This window comes from Elephas maximus, chromosome 10, assembly GCF_024166365.1.
Source record: "Elephas maximus indicus isolate mEleMax1 chromosome 10, mEleMax1 primary haplotype, whole genome shotgun sequence".
Lineage (NCBI taxonomy): Eukaryota > Metazoa > Chordata > Mammalia > Proboscidea > Elephantidae > Elephas > Elephas maximus.
In genome coordinates this window covers 113,755,428-113,772,600 of record NC_064828.1, presented here as the reverse complement: position 1 = coordinate 113,772,600, position 17,173 = coordinate 113,755,428, and the positions used below count along the sequence as shown (strand labels likewise).

At 45.6% G+C, this 17,173-nt stretch overlaps 1 long non-coding RNA gene across 1 annotated transcript in view; it reads left to right on the top strand.

Moving 5' to 3' along the window:
* Positions 1 to 17,173, top strand: part of LOC126084083 (uncharacterized) — a 31,115-nt gene that overhangs the window by 11,554 nt on the left and 2,388 nt on the right. The window contains exon 4 of the long non-coding RNA XR_007518923.1: positions 16,305 to 16,482. This is a non-coding gene — a long non-coding RNA (uncharacterized LOC126084083). The remainder of the gene's footprint in view (positions 1 to 16,304; positions 16,483 to 17,173) is intronic.

Sequence of the window (17,173 nt, the reverse complement as noted above, 5' to 3'; positions counted from 1 at the left end):
GAAGGCCCACGGGACTGGGAAAATTTAGATTCCTATGTAACAGCTTTCTGAGTCCCCAACGCTGAGAACATCCAGTTCAAAGCAAAAAGAAGAAAAAAAGAAAGACAAAATAAAAAGCCCTTCAAGATAGCTTATGTTGAAGCAGCCTTGAAAAGAACTTAGAAGCTTTCTCTGAAATTCTGATAACTGCCCTGCCAAGATAATCAAGCAACTACAATAGTAAGGGAAAACTAAAATAGGAGGGGCTGCCTTTGTGTTACCAGGCAACCAGGCTAGACCTGTGCTGCTTGTACTTGATTAAGACTGAAGAAATTAAGGGAAACAACCTTGCAGACAAAGCACCTAAACAAGCTGCTTCTCAAATTACTTTTGCCCTTGTTTCTTGATGACTCTAATTTTTGTGAATTAACTTTAGAAAGATTTTAAAACATTTTTTATAAATGAGCTTGGATACTGCCCCCCCCCAACCAGGTCACTGGTTTAGAGTTCATGTTCAAGACACTATAAGCTGAATATACCTGAAGTAATTTAAAATCTCAGTGATCACTTTGGAAAAATGATTTCCCATTTGTGTTGTCTTTTCTTTTCTCTAGGGAACTTTTGTTTGATACTTAGTTTTAGTCAAAAAGTCTAAATAAATTCCCTCCAAGACTCTGACAAGTTAATGTTTTACCTAGGACCTGTTTTTCTGTTAGTTTAAGTTGACCTGATCCAAGAATTAATGCATACACTTTAAGAAACTGGGTTATTTGTGTTGTATGGTATTGTATAAGCTTGGGTTTTAAGCTAGCCTCACAGACAGGTGAATTTACATAGTTTTTCTGTTTCATTTTGTTCTGAGAGCTTGCCTCTAATCTGGAGTGCTTGTGTCTAGGTTTCTGTTTTGTATCAGGTTGAAGACCATGGCTGGCAGTTACTGTTTTCATGAGGCTGTCTTTTCTCTTTCAAGAAAAACTACTTTGTGCCTGGGCTTTTGGTAATTACATTGAGAATACTTAGTTATAAATTGGACTTTTTGAAAATGCACTGAAGGAGGATAAATTGTTTATTATGTTTGGTATAACAAGGCCTTTAAAAAACGACAAATTATTCGAAATTGCTTTTCTAAAGGATCCTATAAAGCATGCAAAATACAGGGTTACGAAAATATAATAATTTCCTGCTTCTGGATAGTATTATTAAATTAAGCTATAATATTACTTTAAAGAACTTACTCTGATTAGTTTAATAATAAATAAGCACCTGTATCAATTGAATAGTAATAATATTTCCAAGAATTAATGAAAGTAAATTCATTCTGACAAAAGTTTTTATGTTTTATAATACATCAACTTAAAAGCAGTTTCCAAAATCTTTTACAGTAACTTAAGCTAGATTGCACCACACACCTGTCGGTTTGTCATACAGTGGTGACTTGAGCGTTGCTGTGATGCTAGAAACTATGCCACTGGTATTTCAAATACAAGAAGAGTCACCCAGGGTGGGCAGGTTTCACTGGAGCTTCCAGACTAAGACAGACTAGGAAGGAGGACCTGGCTGTCTACTTCTGAAAAAAAAATTGGCCAGTGAAAACCTTATGGATAGTAGTGGAACAATGTCTGGTATAGTGCCAGAAGATGAGTCTCTCAGCTGGAAGTCACTCAAAATATGACTGGGAAAGAGCTGCCTCCTCAAAGTAGAGTTGACCTAATGACATGGGTGGAATCAAGCTTTTGGAACCTTCATTTGCTGAGGTGGCATACTCAAAATGAAAAGAAACAAATGCAAACATCCATTAATCATCGTACATGGAATGTACGAAGTATGAATCTAGAAAAATTGGAAGTCATTGAAAATGAAATGAACCACAATAAAGAGTAATATCCTAGGCATTAGTAAGCTGAAATGGAGTGGTACTGTTCATTTTGAATTGGACAATCGTATGGTCTACTATGCCAGGGATAACAAATTGAAGAGGAATGGTATTGCATTCATAGTCAAAAGGAACATTTCAAGATCTGTCCTGAAGTACAACGCTGTCAGTGATAATATCTCTATGTCTTCAAGGGAGACCAGTTAATATGACTACTATTCACATTTATGCACCAGCCACCAATGCCAAAGATGAGGAAATGAAGATTTTTACCAACTTCTGCAATCTGAAATTCATCAAGCATGCAAACAAGATGCATTGATAATTACTGGGAATTGAAATGAAAAAGTTGGAAACAAAGAAGGAACAGTAGTTGGAAAATATGGCCCCGGTGATAGAAACTATGCTGGAGATTGCATGATAGAATTTTTCAAGACCAACAACTTCTTCATTGGAAATAAAATAACTTTTTTCAACAACATAAAAGACAACTATACAAATGTGGACCTCACCGGATGGAAAACACAGGAATCAAATCAACTACGTCTGTGGAAAGAGACGATGAAGAAGCTCAATATTATCAGTCAAAACAAGGCCTGGGGCCAACTGTGGAAGAGACCATCAATTGCTCATATGCAAGTTCAAGTTGAAGCTGAATAAAATTAGAGCAAGTCCATGAGAGCTAAAATACAACCTTGAGTATACCCCAGATGAATTTAGAGACCATCTCAAGAATAGATTTGACATACTGAACACTAATGACCAAAGACGAGACAAGTTGTGAAACGATATCAAGGACATCATGCATGAAGAAAGTAAAAGGTCATTAAAAAGACAGGAAAGAAAGAAAAGATCAAAACAGATGTCAGAAGAGACTCTGAAGCTTGCCCTAGAACGCAGAATAGCTTAAGCAAATGGAAGAAATGATGAAGTAAAAAAGCTGAACAGAAGATTTCAAACGGTGGCTTGAGAAAACAAAGTACTATAATGAAATGTGCGAAGACCGAGAGTTAAAAAACCAAAAGGGAAGAACACACTTGACATTTCTCAAGCTGAAAGAACTGAACAAAAAATTCAGCCTCGAGTTGCAATACTGAAAGATTCTATGGGGAAAATATTGAGCAATGCAGGAAGCATCAAAAGAAGATGGAAGGAATGCACAGAGTCACAGTACCAAAAGGAATTGGTTGACGTTCAGCCATTTCACGAGGTAGCATATGATCAGGAATCGCTAGTACTGAAGGAAGAAGTCCGAGCTGCACTGAAGACATTGGTGAAAAACAAGGCTCCAGGAATTGACAAAATACCAATTGAGATGTTTCAACAAACACATGCAGAGCTGGAGGTGCTCATCCAGCTATGTCAAAAAATTTGAAAGACAGCTACCTGGCCAACCGACTGAAAGAGATCCATGTTTGTGCCCACTCCAAAGAAAGGTGATCCAACAGAATGTGGAAATGTGGAAATTATCAAAACAATATCATTAGTATCACATCCAAGTAAAATTTTTACTTATGTTTTATTGACTACGCAAAGGTATTTGACTGTATGGATCATAACAAATTATGGATAGCATTGTGAAGAAAGGGAATTCTAGAACATTTAATTGTGCTCATGAGGAACCTGTACATAGCCCAAGAGGCAGCCATTCAAACAGAAAAAGGGGATACTGCAGTGTTTAAAGCCAGGAAAGGTGTGCATGAGGGTTGCATCCTTTCACCATACTTATTCAATCTGTATGCTGAGCAAATAATCGGAGAAGCTAGACTATATGAAGAAGAATGAGGCATCAAGATTGGAGGAAGACTCATTAACGACCTGTGATATGCAGATGACACAACCTTGCTTGCTGTAAGTGAAGAGGACTTGAAGCACTTACTGATGAAGGTCAAAGACTACAGCCTTCAGTATGAACATAAAGAAAACAAAAATCCTCACAACTGGACCAATAAGCAACATCATGATAAACGGTGAAAACATTGAAGTTGTGAAGGATTTCATTTTACTTGCATCCACATCAATGCTCATGGAAGCAGCAGTCAGGAAATCAAACAATGTATTGGGCAAATCTGCTGCAAAATGTTAAAAATCAAAGATGTCACTTTGAGCACTAAGGAGCATCTGACCCAAGCCATGGTATTTTCAGTTGTCTTATATGCGTGTGAAAGCTGGACAATGAATAAGGAAGACCAAAGAAGAATTGATGCATTTGAATTATGGTGTAGGCAAAGACTATTGAATATACCATGGACTACACAATCATTGTCATACCTGAGCCCATTGTTGCAGCCATTGTGTCAATCCATTTCCTTGATGTTCTTCCTCTTCTTCACTGACCCTCTACTTTTACCAAGCGTGATGTCCCTCTCCAAGGACTAATCCCTCCTGATAACATGTCTAAAGTATGAAATCTCACTATCCTTGTTTCTAAGGAGCACTCTGGATATATTTCTTCCAAGACAGATTTGTTCGTTCTTCTGACAGTCCATGGTATATTCAATATTCTTCCCCAACACCATAATTCAAATGCATCAATTCTTCAGTCTTCCTTATTCTTTATCCAGCTTTTGCATGCACATGAGGTGATTGAAAATATCATGGTTTGGGTCAGGCACAACTTAACCCTCAAAGTGACATCTCTGAAAGCACCCATAAAAGAGGCCTTTTGTAGCAGTTTTGCTCAATGAAATTTAGTATTATATCTCAAAATCATTATATCTGAAGCTTTTTGAAATTAAGGTTAATCATTATGTTTAAAAGTATTTTCATCTAAAGTTTTTTTAATTGACTTTATTTGGCTTTGCATTGGTTTTGTAATTAATTCCTATCAGATCTTTCACTTTTAAGAATTATTATTATATTATAAGTTAACCATAGGCTTTTTTAAGCTGTCATCTGCAAATAAGGTTTACTTTACTGATTCACTGAAAATGCTTGACCAAAATGTTTCAACAAAAATAGACTATATCAGACTTACGGAAAGGCTAAAACACCTGTCTTGGCTAGCCAGCCTTCTGAAGAACTAAAGATCACTTTAAAATGCCCTGTGACCAGAAGCAGATAGCATCTGAAATAGCCAGCTGATCTCAAGATCACGAAACAAGACTCCATGCAGCCTACTGAAATTACTAGCGTTGCTCCGTTATTGTGGTCTCCTTCCTTAGTAATTTTATTCATTATGAAAGTCTATTTAAGTTTTATGATTTTTCAAAACGTTTAACGATAAAACTTTTAGCGTTTAAAGATAAAACTTTTTTTTAAACTAGCCCATTCTGTAGCTAATGCCGATAATTTGCTTAATACTTTTAGTTAATTACTTAATGATACTAGTTCTTGGTTGCATTCTTTATTACAGATTAAATGATGATCTTAATTATTGTAACAAATATCTTTGGACTAATCAAATGTTATATGAATCATTTCTCTAACATTTATAATCAATCTACTGCTTTACCAACAACACATAAATATTATTATCTTAAAAAAACCTCAAGTTTGTAAAGAACCTTGGTTTAACACCTTGTGTTAGTCTTCTAGAAATGCCAAGTTGTTCCTCCAAATATGGCCTTGCTCTACACATGCCCCAACCAGAAGATCACAGAAGCAGAATGTCTGAGCTATGGCATTGTGAATGAAGTTGTCTATTTGATATAATAAGTACTGAAAGAGAGCACCCATAAATAAGCCCAGGCAGAAGAAAGCACTCTTACAATTATGATGAAGGAATATCTGTGGAGATTCATGATCAGAAGGGGGGAAGTGTATAGGCACCTTAAACTGAGGTGCCTAGGATGACAAAGTGACTGACACAGGTCTGAATAAAAACTCCCTTTTTGCCCTAAATCCCTGTTTCTACTGTCAGAATATGTGCACCACCCTCTCATACTTACTCTTAAAAAAGAATATTTGTAACTGATGTATGACAAAGTTATAGTTTATTGTTAAGCAAATGGTAAGAATGTTCCAGAAAAGGAATGATGAGTATTCCCTGAACAGATGTTTATATGAGATTGTTCTCAAAAATTGCTTACGCAGTTTGCTCCCAGAAAGTCTGTGATGGAAAACAGATTAACTGATATTGTGAAAGGTTTACTTGTGACTCATATGTTACCAACTGTTTGCCCAGCTTCGGCGGTAACAATTCCGCAATAAAACTCTATCATTTCTCCTTAGAGAGTTCTTGTTATTTTTACACTTTGACGATAGAGAGAAGCAGCCAATAATGTCTAAAGTTGACCCTTATAGGGTTGCTATGAGTCTGAACTGACTAGAGGGTCCACAACATCAACAACAATGGTTAATGATGATGAGCATCTTCTCTTGTGTTTGTTGGCTGCTTGGATATCTTCTTTGGTGAAGTGTCTGTTCATGTCTTTTGCCCATTTTTTGATTGGGTTGTTTGTCTTTTTGTTGTTAAGATGTAGAAGTTTTATATATATTTTAGATATCAAACCCTTATAGGCAGGGGTGGATTGGCCAGTATGCAAGGTATGAATGGGCTTACTTGTGCTTACTTACTAATCTGTAGAGCACAATTTTACCTGTTTTTCACCACATCACAGATGGGTAATCTGTCCTTTTTATAGGATATATGGTTCCCAACGTTTTTTCACAGTCTGTAGGTTGTCTTTTTATTCGTTTGATGAAGTCTTTTGATGAACATAATTTTTTAAATTTTTAGGAGGTCCTATTTTTCCTATTTATCTATTTTGTCTTCTGCTGCTTGCACATTTGTTGTATTTGATAGCCTATCATTTAAAAAAAAAATCAGGTCCCATAGCATCACCCCTATATTTTCTTCCAAGAACTTTATGGTTTTAGGTTTAGCGTTTAGATCCTTAATCCATTTTGAATTCTCAAAGAACTGAGAGTTATTGGACACCTTGAGGCTGGAGGAACCCCTGAGACTATTGTTCTGGGATACTCTTCAAACCTTAAAATGAAACTAACCCCTGAAGTCATCATTAAACAAACAAAAAATTAGCTCAAAAAGTAAAGAATGTCATCCTTACATATTGTGCTTAAAAAAAAAAAAATTGTATGAGATCAATAGGATAACAGTAACTGTAAAGCATAGATGAGAAGTTTAGGGGGTAGTAAGTCTAAATTAATGGGGGTGAAACAACTACAGCAGAAATAATGAATGAATGTTGACACAATGTGAAGAATGTAACAAGTGTCACTGAACCATATGTGTAGAAATTGTTGATGGGAGCATGTTTGGATGTGTGTATATTCACCAAAAATTAAATTAAATTAAAAAAATTAAGGCTTCTTACAAAGCCGTCCCTGCCTTATCTCTCTGCACCCTTGATTACTGCTTCCCAGAGGCAACCACTTTCCATTCTTTTAGCTGTTTCTTCTGTGACCTACCTCCACATTTGAAACTAACACCCTTATAACCCGTCACCATGGAGTGCATTCTGACTCATAGCAACTGTCTTAGGTTGGGTTCTTTAAAGACACAGAACCAGTAATGCGTATTAATATATATAGAGAGATTTATATCAAGGGAACAGCTCACATGATTGTAGGAGTTGGAACATCCCAAGTCCTTGGATCAGGATAGAGGCCTTTCCCAATTCATGGAACCACAGAAGCTGGTAAACCAAAGATGAGCAGGTCGGTGAGCAGGGCTCCTGCTCACAGGCTGTGATGGTCAATTAATCCCCAAGGTCAGCAGTCAAGACCACAAGGTTTCTCCTGATTCACGTAACTGCAGCAGCTGGTGAACCACGATACGCAGATCAGGGAGCAGGACTCTTGCTCACAGGCCGTGAAGATCAACGAATCCCAAGATAGACAGGTAAGCTGCTAGCTCAAGTGTCAAGAACCAGAGGTCAGACAAGAGACAGCTGCTGGATCCAGAAGAAGCCAACAACCTTTGCAAGGCGAGCAGGAAGGAAGTAGGTGGCGGAAGGCAGAGAGATGAAACTGCCACCACAGGCCCCACCCCCACTGGTACACTCAACAGATTCCATCATGGGGGTGATCAGATATCAAATTTCAACAGAGAAGTGATCACAAAATTATACAACTGTCAAAACACTGACAATCATGGCTCAGCCAAGTCGACACACAATCTTAACCATTACAGCAACCCTATACGACAGAGTAAAACTGCCTCATAGAGTTTCCAAGGCTGTAATCTTTATGGGAGCAGACTGCCACATCTTTCTCCCGCAAAACATCGGGTGGGTTCATACTGCTGACCTTTTGGTTAGCAGCCTGCTGACCTTTCGGTTAGCAGCCAAGCACTTAACCCTTGCATCATGTCCTTAGTTATCTAGTGCTGCTATAACACAAATACCACAGTGGATGGCTTTAACAAAGAGAAATTAATTTTCTCACAGTTTAGGAGGCTAGAAGTCTGAATTCAGGGTACCAGCTCCAGGAGAGGGATTTCTTTCTCTATCAGCTCTAGGAGAAAGTCCTTGTCATCAATCTTCTTGGTCAAGGAGCTTCTCAGTGCAGGGACCCTGGGTCCAAAGGATGTGCCCTGCTCCCAGTGCTGCTGTCTTGGTGCTGTGAGGTACCACTCTCTCTCTGCTCACTTCTGTCTTTTATATCTCAAAAAAGATTGGCTTAAAACACATTCTAATCTTGTAGGTTGAGCCCTGCCTCATTAACATAACTGCTGATAACCCCACCTCATCAAATCATAGAGAGAGGATTTACAACACATAGGGAAATCACATCAGATAACAAAATGGTGGACAGTTCACACAATACTGGGAATCATGGCCTAGCCAAGTTTACAGATATTTTGGGAGGACACAGTTCAATCCATTACACATCATCAGGGCTCCTTCCATTAGTCATTTTAAAAAAATCAAACCTGCCGCCATCGAATCGATTCCAACTCATAACAACCTTATAAGAAAAAGGAGAATTATCCCACAGGTTTTCCAAAGCTGTAAATTTTTACAGAACCAGACTGCCACATCTTTCTCCCACGGAGCATCTGGTAGGTTCAAACTGCCAACCTCTTGGTTAGCAGCCCAGCCCTTTGTCCGCTGTGCCACCAGGGCTCCTCCATTAGCTGTTAAAAAAGACACGCAAATCAAAACTACACTGAGATATCACCTCACCTCTACTAGAATGGCAAAGATTAAAAAAACAGAAAGTAATGAATGCTGGCGAGGATGTGGGGAGATAGAACCTCTTATCCATTGCTGGTGGAAATGTAAAATGGTACAACCTTTGTGGAAAACAGTATGGTTACTCTTGTTAGGTGCCGTTCGGTTGATTCCAACCCAAAGCATTCTGACTCACTTGTTGCTATGCTCGAGCCTATCGTTGCAACCACTGTGTCAGTCCACCTTGTCGAGGGCCTTCCTCTTTTTTACTGACCGTATGCTTTCCCCAGCATGATTTCCTTCTCCAGGGACTGGTCCTTCCTGATCACATGTACAAAGTACGTGAGAGGAAGTCTTGCCATCCTCACTTCTAAGGAGAATTCTGGTTACACTCTTCCAAGACAGATTTGTTCATTCTTCTGGCAGTACATTGTATACTCAATATTCCTCACCAAAACTGTAATTCAAATGCATCAAATCTTCTTCGGTCTTCCTTTTTCATTATCCAGCGTTTGCATGCATTTGAGGTGACTGAAAATACCATGGCTTGGGGCAGATGCACCTTTTAGTTTTTAGTTTTAAATGGAATATTACTTGGCCTTAAAGAGAAATGAGGTCCTGACACATGGTGCAACTTGGATGACACTTGAGGGCATTATGCTGAGTGAAGTAAGTCAGTAATAAAAAGACAAGTATTGTATGATCTCACTTTTATGAAAGGACAAGAATACGTAAAGACGTAGAGACCAATGATGATTAAAGGTTACGAGGGGTGGGGGTGGGGATGAAGAGAGGAAATCATTCTCCAGTAAGAGGCGGATTTTTGTTTAAGGTGGTGGGAAAGGTGGCACTGAAAATGGGTGAAAACTGCCACATCTTTCCGCATCAGAGCAGTTGGTAGGTTTGAACCGCCGACCTTTCAGGCAGAGACAAGACGGCGGACTAGTCAGATGAACTGCTGACCTTTTGGTTAGTAGCTGAGCACTTTGCCACTGTGTCAACAGGGCTCCTTTATTGCAAAATAAACAAACAAAAAAATCCGCTGTAGTCAAGTTGATTCCGACTCATGGTGACCCTCTAGGACAGAGTGGAACTGCCCCATGGGACTTCCAGGGCTGTAAATCTTTACAGAAGCAGACTGCCACATCTTTCTCCCATGGAGCAGCTGACAGGTTCAAACTGGTGACCTTCAGGTTAGCAGCCCAGCCCTTTATCCACTGTGCCACCAGAGCTCCTTGTTTCTCTATTGAAAAATACCAGGGTCAAAACCAGAAGGAACAGCTAACCGTGGGGAATGGCTGCTGTGGAAGTGGCATGGGAAGGAAGGGAGAGGGAACCATTTCCTTTCTTTCCTAAGCATCTTAGTGTTATTTGATTTTTTACCTAAGGTATAAATGTCTAAACATAATTTCTTTAAAATAATAAATGTAAACCATTTGCAGGTCGTGGCACGTGAAACCAGCCAGGAGGAGCAGGGACATTCCCTGATGGAAGCTCCCAGACGTGACCTTCCTCAGTGACACCCCGGGCCCCCTCACCTGGGCCTACAGGTGTTTGACCTGAGGCCTCCCACATGGCTCCTGTCCTCTGCCCCTGGCCCCCTCTGCACCAGCCACTGTGGCCTCTGTGCTGTTCCCAGAACCCTCCAGGCTCAGGACCAGCAACTTCCGGTCTTCGTCGCTCCTTGCAGGAGCATCATGTGCCCCTGGGTCCAGGGCCCATGAGCACCACACGCCTCTGGGTCCATGGGTGGCTGGTTCTCATTAGAGCTGCTCTCCCCTCCAAAGAGGCTACAGCAGAGCCTCCGTATAGTTCCCGGGGCTGCACTGTCCTCAAACCAGCCTTTGTGGCCCAGGTAAAGCGGGTAGATGTGAACACCCTTGGCAATTATAGGACAGAGGAGAGAGGATGAAAATGAAAGGGATGGAGGAAGGTGACAGAGAAACACAGGCAAATGGTGGCATTGAACTGGGTTCTTGTCCATGATTTCACTTAGAGGCAGGTCATGGTGCTGGGCCCATTGTACAGATGCAATGACTGAGGCTTAGGAAGGCTTAAGTAAACACATCATTGATACTGCGATTTAATCCACGACTAGGGTTTCTTTGGAGCCCTGGTGGTACATTAGTTAAGAGCTACTGCTGCTGATCAAAAGGTTGGCTGTTAGAATCCACCAGCCACTCCTTGAAAACCCTATGGGGCAGTTCTGCTCTATCCTATAAGGTCACTATGAGTTCGAATTGACTTGACGGTAATGGGTTTGGGTTTGGAGGGCTTCTCTTGCCTGGTGACAGGGTCAGCTGGAACACTAGTTAGATATCCAGGCCCTTCTCGGAGATGCTGATTCACCATCTCTGGGTGGGCCCTGGAGTCAGTCTGTTTAACCAGCGCCGGAGCTGGGGGGTGGGGGCCTGGGACGTGGAAGTTCAGGAACAGAGTGACTAGCTGGGGACTGCCGAGCACCCCCACCCTTCTCATTTTTGGTATTTCACAACTTGGTGACATTTAACCTGGGGAGATGCTTGGCTGCTGCCCGGCTGCAGGACGAGCTCATTCCAGAGCTGTCCTGGAATAAATAACGACAAGGGGACGTTTGTGCCTGGCAGTGCCTCTCTGTGGAGCGTTTCCTCAGGATGAGTTCCCAGCAGTGGGATTCCTGAGAGGAACGTCTTCCCACTCCTCGTCTCTGAAGGCTGACCTGGGATGGGGACCTGGCCTTTCTGGGGCTTTGGGGCGGGGCCGCTGGCAGCCCACGGGGCACTTCCCAAGGGAAATGGAGGCCTGATCCTTTCCTGCAGGACCAGTCACTGTCGAGAAAGGAGGCCCCAGTCCACCCTCCCAGCCACCCAGGCCAGCTTAGCCAGCAAGAAAGCCGTCCCTCACTCCCCACTGGGGAGGCCTGGAGACTCAGAAGGCAGATAATCCCTCCTTCAGTCCTTTCAGACAACAAAGGGCTGCAGGCCCCTCAGGCCCCTGACCTGCAGGGCAGGAATGGCTGGCTTCCCCAGGGAGGAGGCGCCCATGGTGGTGGGGGGCGGAGGTCAAGGAGGTGCCTACACTGACCTGGAGCCTCTTGCAGAGGGCCCCCACTGCCACCATCTGCCCCCACCTTCCAAGGCACCGCACCCCCAGACCCCCTGGCTGATATAGCCTCTCCCTGCCCCACAGGCATGGGGTCTCACCTCCCCCCAGGCAGCCTCTCCCTCCACCCATGCCTTTGGGTGGTCAATCCCCATGGAAGGGGAGTAGTCCTCAGAGCCCTCTCTCCTGAGGGAGCTGTCAGAGAAGCCAGGCTGGTGGAGCCATGGGAGAATCACCTTGGAGACACTGGCCTCCTGACTCCCCAAAGGGCTGGGGTCTCAGCACCCATGGGCTCCAGGCAGTGCCCTCCTTTTGCAGAAAGCGAGTGGGTGGGCAACTCCAGGGCCCATCTAGAAAGCTCTCTGGCCCTTCCCTGCCCAGGCGCCCTCTACCAGGAGCAGCAGGGGGTCAAACCTATGTTCAGATGGTCCCACGGAGCCGGGCACAGATGTGCTTCCCCCACTACATTGCGAATTCCTTGAAAGGCCCTGTCTCGGGTCTCAGGTCATGAGTTCTCCGTCCCAGGAGGTGAGCAAGCTGAGGCAACGCGACCCTCACTGAGATACAGAGGGAGTGCTTGTTGTAAGTGGGGGTTTCATGGGCTGAGTGACCACTTTATGCTGCTACTCGACCAATAAATACCCCGCTCTGTATGTCTCCCCATTTTGCAGCCGAGGAAACTGAGGTATAGGGGCTAAAATAGCTTGCCCAGAGATCTGGAGATAGCTGACTTGCTCATGAGTCTTTGATATTCATTGAGCGCCTGCTGTGTGCCGACCTCCTTGTATCCTGGGCCTCCCTTGACGAGTTCTACCAGCCATGGTCCCCGGGTCATTGAGGGCACAGATGGCTCCACTCTGTCCACTCCCTTGCCGCCCACCCCGAGAATGTCATCCACCCCTCCAAGGCCCTCTCTGGTTTGGAGGCAGCTGGAATAACTGTACTGGGTCGGATCGGGGGCTTTTCTGTGGGCTCAGCCATCTCCGGCTGTTGAGACTGGGAATGGGAGGGAGCCCCATGGGTGTTGCCAGGATTGGGCCCCATCTTGGTGCCAGGGTGTTGGCCACCTACTCCGAAGGACTCTCCCGGGCTGGGACTCAATGGTCCAGGACATCCATCCAAGGCTCACTGACCACAGATGTTTATAGAACCTTCTGCAGCCACACCCAGGAAACAAGGGCTCCCCATCTCAGCTATAGGAAATGCACTTTTAAAAGACAATTTGGGTGGGAAAAACCCCATCAGTCCCTGTCACTTTGTGTGATTGATGAGTGCGCCTGGGTGCCGGTTATCCCTGCTCTCCCTGCCAGCTCCCATTCCACCTGCCAAGAGGGCTGGAAGGCAGCGCTGTCGTTGGACGTCAACATTGGCATGTCTGATAAACAAACCAGCCTCCCATGGCTCCATCCAGACTCTGGATTAGAACAAGCAGGGCTGACGGTGGAGATCTGTGGCACACCCCTAGAGACCCACTTGCTCTAGGATGTACTGATTTACAAAGTACAGGCTCTGGGTGACTCTGACCAGGGAGCTGTGGCCTCTCCTGACTGCCCTGCTCTCCAGCCCACATTTTCCATTCTGCCAAAAGGGCAGCAAAAAGAACTTGTTCCCCAAACCTACGGTATCTGTCACACCTCTGCACCTCTGCACCTTCACCTTTCTCTGGGGATGCCTGTCCCTCTTCCACACCTGGTTAACTCCCATGCAGGAAACAGGTTTGTGGAGTCCACCCCCACGTTTCCTCTTAAGCGTCATGCTCCCACAGGCCCCTGGGTCCCTGGTCATGGCACAAGTGCACTGGGTCCACTCTCCAGGCCTCTTTATACCCAGGGATGCTTGACTTTACAGTTACCCAGGGGTCCCCAGAGTCCCTGGCCTGGCCTGGCCTCTCCAGAGGCAGCGCTGTGCTGTGGAACGAGCCCAGGTTCAGGTCAGCCAGGCTTGGCCAAATGGCTGAACCTCCCTGAGCCTCAGTTTCCCTGTTTGTAAAGTGGGAATAATAGTCACACTGAAAAGTTGTGGTGAGGACAGGAGACCATGTGCACAAAGTGCTCTGCACGCTTTGCAGCTCATGGGGGGCTCTCAGCAGAAGGATTGAGCCGTGGTCCTGTCCTCAAGGAGTTCACAGTATAGTTGGGGCATGGGGGGTGGGACAGAGAAAAGTGCTACCGATGAGACCAGTGTGCTATGGGAGCTGCCAGGGGGAACTGAGGAGGGCTTCCTGGTGGAGGTGTGTGCTCTGAGCCTGAAAGGAGAACATCCTAGAAAGGGCCCTGTAGGAACGTGCTGAGTTTTCTACAGCACAGCCAGCACTGGCTTTTATCCATTTATTTTTTTGGTGGCTGATTTAACAGGGGTGTAGGAGCCCTGGTGGCACAGTGCTTAAGCACCCAGCTGCTAACTGAAAGGTCAATGGTTCAAACCTACCAGACTCCCTGCGGGAGAAAGATGTGGCAATCTGTTCACATAAAGATTTACAGCCTTGGAAACCCTATGGGGCAGTTCTACTCTGCCTTTTAAGGTCGCTGTGAGTCGGAATCGACTTGACAGCAACCGGTTTTAATGTTGCCTTGGAGCCGGCTTATTCTGCGTTTCCTTCAATGCCTATTTCCCTTTAAGGCTGGCTCTTAAAACCACAATTCCTACGCCCAGGGAAACCATCCTCTGTTGGGTTGAGACTGCAGTGAGCTCAGCTCAGGAGAATTTGGATGACTTTTGGGAGGTGGTGCACTCGAGATGATGATAGCCCTGCTCACTGGGTGGGTGAGGCAGGCAGAGAACCCGGCCCGCAGCAGGTGGCACAGCCTCCGGGCTGCCCCTCATGTGCTCTGAGGGATACAGAGTGCCCTTGCCAGCTCCCCGGCCTTGGGAGCTGCCTGGCATTCCACCATTGCTCACACCCTTTCATGAAGACAAGGGCCTCTATGAAAAATGTAAATATTTTGTCTGGAAGAGAGAACACGTTGCTTTATTACTGAGGGAAAGGAAGATGGAAACATACTTGTATTGAGTACCTGCCGTGTACCAAGAGTGGGATGGGCCCCCTCACATAGTCTTTGAATCCAAAAGGTGGTCTGGACAAGCGGGGGAGTTACCCACACCTGCTGAGGAGAGAATGAAAACTCAGAAGGGCCAGATGGTTGCCAAGTGCTTGACAGAGCCATGGTTTGAACCCAGAGCTGACTCGTCCACCCTCTCTCTGCCCACGGCAGCAGGCTATTTCTCCTCCTCGAGCCAGTGACCAGCAGGCAACCCTAATAGGCTTGAGGCTCCCAGGAGCAGGGGATGGGATGAAGCAGGGCTCAGACCCGGGTGTGAGGGGTAGCCCTGCCTCCAAGTGCCTTGTGAGCCGAAGAATCGTTTCACCTCTCTGGGCTTCCATTCCTCCTCATCTGCAGACGGGGTATATAATGGATTGAATTGTGTGCCCCCAAAAGATAATCCTTTGTCCTAACGCCCGGGACCTCAATGTGAGCTTACTCAGAAATAGGGTCTTTGCAGATGTGATCAAGCTAAGAATCTTGGGATGAGATAGATCATCCTGGATTTGGGGTGGGCCCTCAATCCAATGAGCAGAGTCCACATAAGAGAAAAGAGAGGGAGGTTTGAAACATGGAGAGACACAGAGAAGAAGGCCATGGAAGACGAAGGTAGATACTGGAGTTGGGAAGCCCCAAGCCAAGGAATGCCAAGGGTTGCCAGCAGCCGCGAGAAGCTGGGAAAGAAGCACTAACAGGTTCTCCCTCAGAGCCACCAGGACCAACCCTGCCCACACTTTGATTTGGGAGTCTGGCCTCTCACCCTGTGAGAGGGTAAATTTCTATTGCTTGTTAAGCCCCCAAGTGTATGGTAGCTTGTTCCATCAGCCCTAGGAGACAAATTCAAGGCAGCAACAGCACCAAGCCCGGGGTGGTGTGGGACAGAGGAGACGGGCAAAGTGCCTGATACAAGGCTGGGCCCCAGGCTCGATCAAGGCAAAGTCTGCAGATTCTTCAGACAGACTCACCCATGTTTAGACATGTAAAATCCCACCTCCTGACCCAGGTACACCCTGGCTCCTTCTCTGACTCTGGCAGCAGCAGGCCTAACCACCGGCCCCTGTGCCCTCACCCTGGGATCCCAGAAGAGAAGACAGGTGGTGGCAGGGGAGGCGACCCGTAAACATGAGTTTACTGTGGTCTCACTCCCCAGCAGCGGCCACGACCCCCTACTCTTTCTGTTTTCCCCGAAGCCAGGAGGCAGCCAAATTCAGAATTCCTGCCTGACCCATGGCCTCTTTGCTCCTCTCTAAGGCCAGCAGGAGTCTCCCCTGTGCCTCAGTCACCCCGTCTCAAAAATGGGCAGCCTGTCAGATCCACATCTCCTTGACGAAGTCATCGGGAGAAATAATTGCCACCTGGTCTTGTGAAAATTGCATGGTGCCTTGCTGATGACACACGCATGAGTCCCAGCTGGATGCCGTCATTCCAGGTAACAAAAATGTGCGTTTCACGGTGGGGTGGCCGGAAGCCCTCATTGGAGGTGGCATGAACTCATTCTAAAAGCATGCAGTGTGGCTGCCTGCCACACAGGCTCAGTCCCAGGCTGGGCTGCCGGGCCCCTCCTCTGGACAACCCTGCCACAGGCAGCTGGGCAGCAGGAAGGTCAGCTTGGGCCTGATGGCACTGACTCTTGTCCGCTACCTCATCCCACTCTGCAGAGGAGGAACTGGGCTCAGAGAGGTTAAGCCACAGGCCTAAGGCCCCACAGCCAGGGGTGGGGCAGTGACACAGTTCTGCCTGACACAGAGCAAAGGCCCTGACCACCAAGCTCACCTGCCTCCCACAGTCTCTACTACCCTCACAGAAGAAGGCTGGCGATGGGCGTTATTATTATCAAGGGCAATGCCCAAGGCAGGCAGGCCTGGTGACTGTGTTGGGGGGCAGGTGCCTGGCCAGTGCCCACAACTAGACAGGGTCATGTCCTGGCTGAGACGGGCCCAGGCAAGCAAAGGGCTGGGTGGGGGCAAGCGACCTTACCCCCCCCCCAACAGATCCCAGGCTCAGGCAGCAGCTCCCTGCCCCATGAGCCCCTGGATGCGTCTGGTCATGGACATAGTGGAGATTCCTGGGTGTCAGTCTTGGAAATTCAATGAGAGACACTCGTTGTGTTTTTTGTTTTT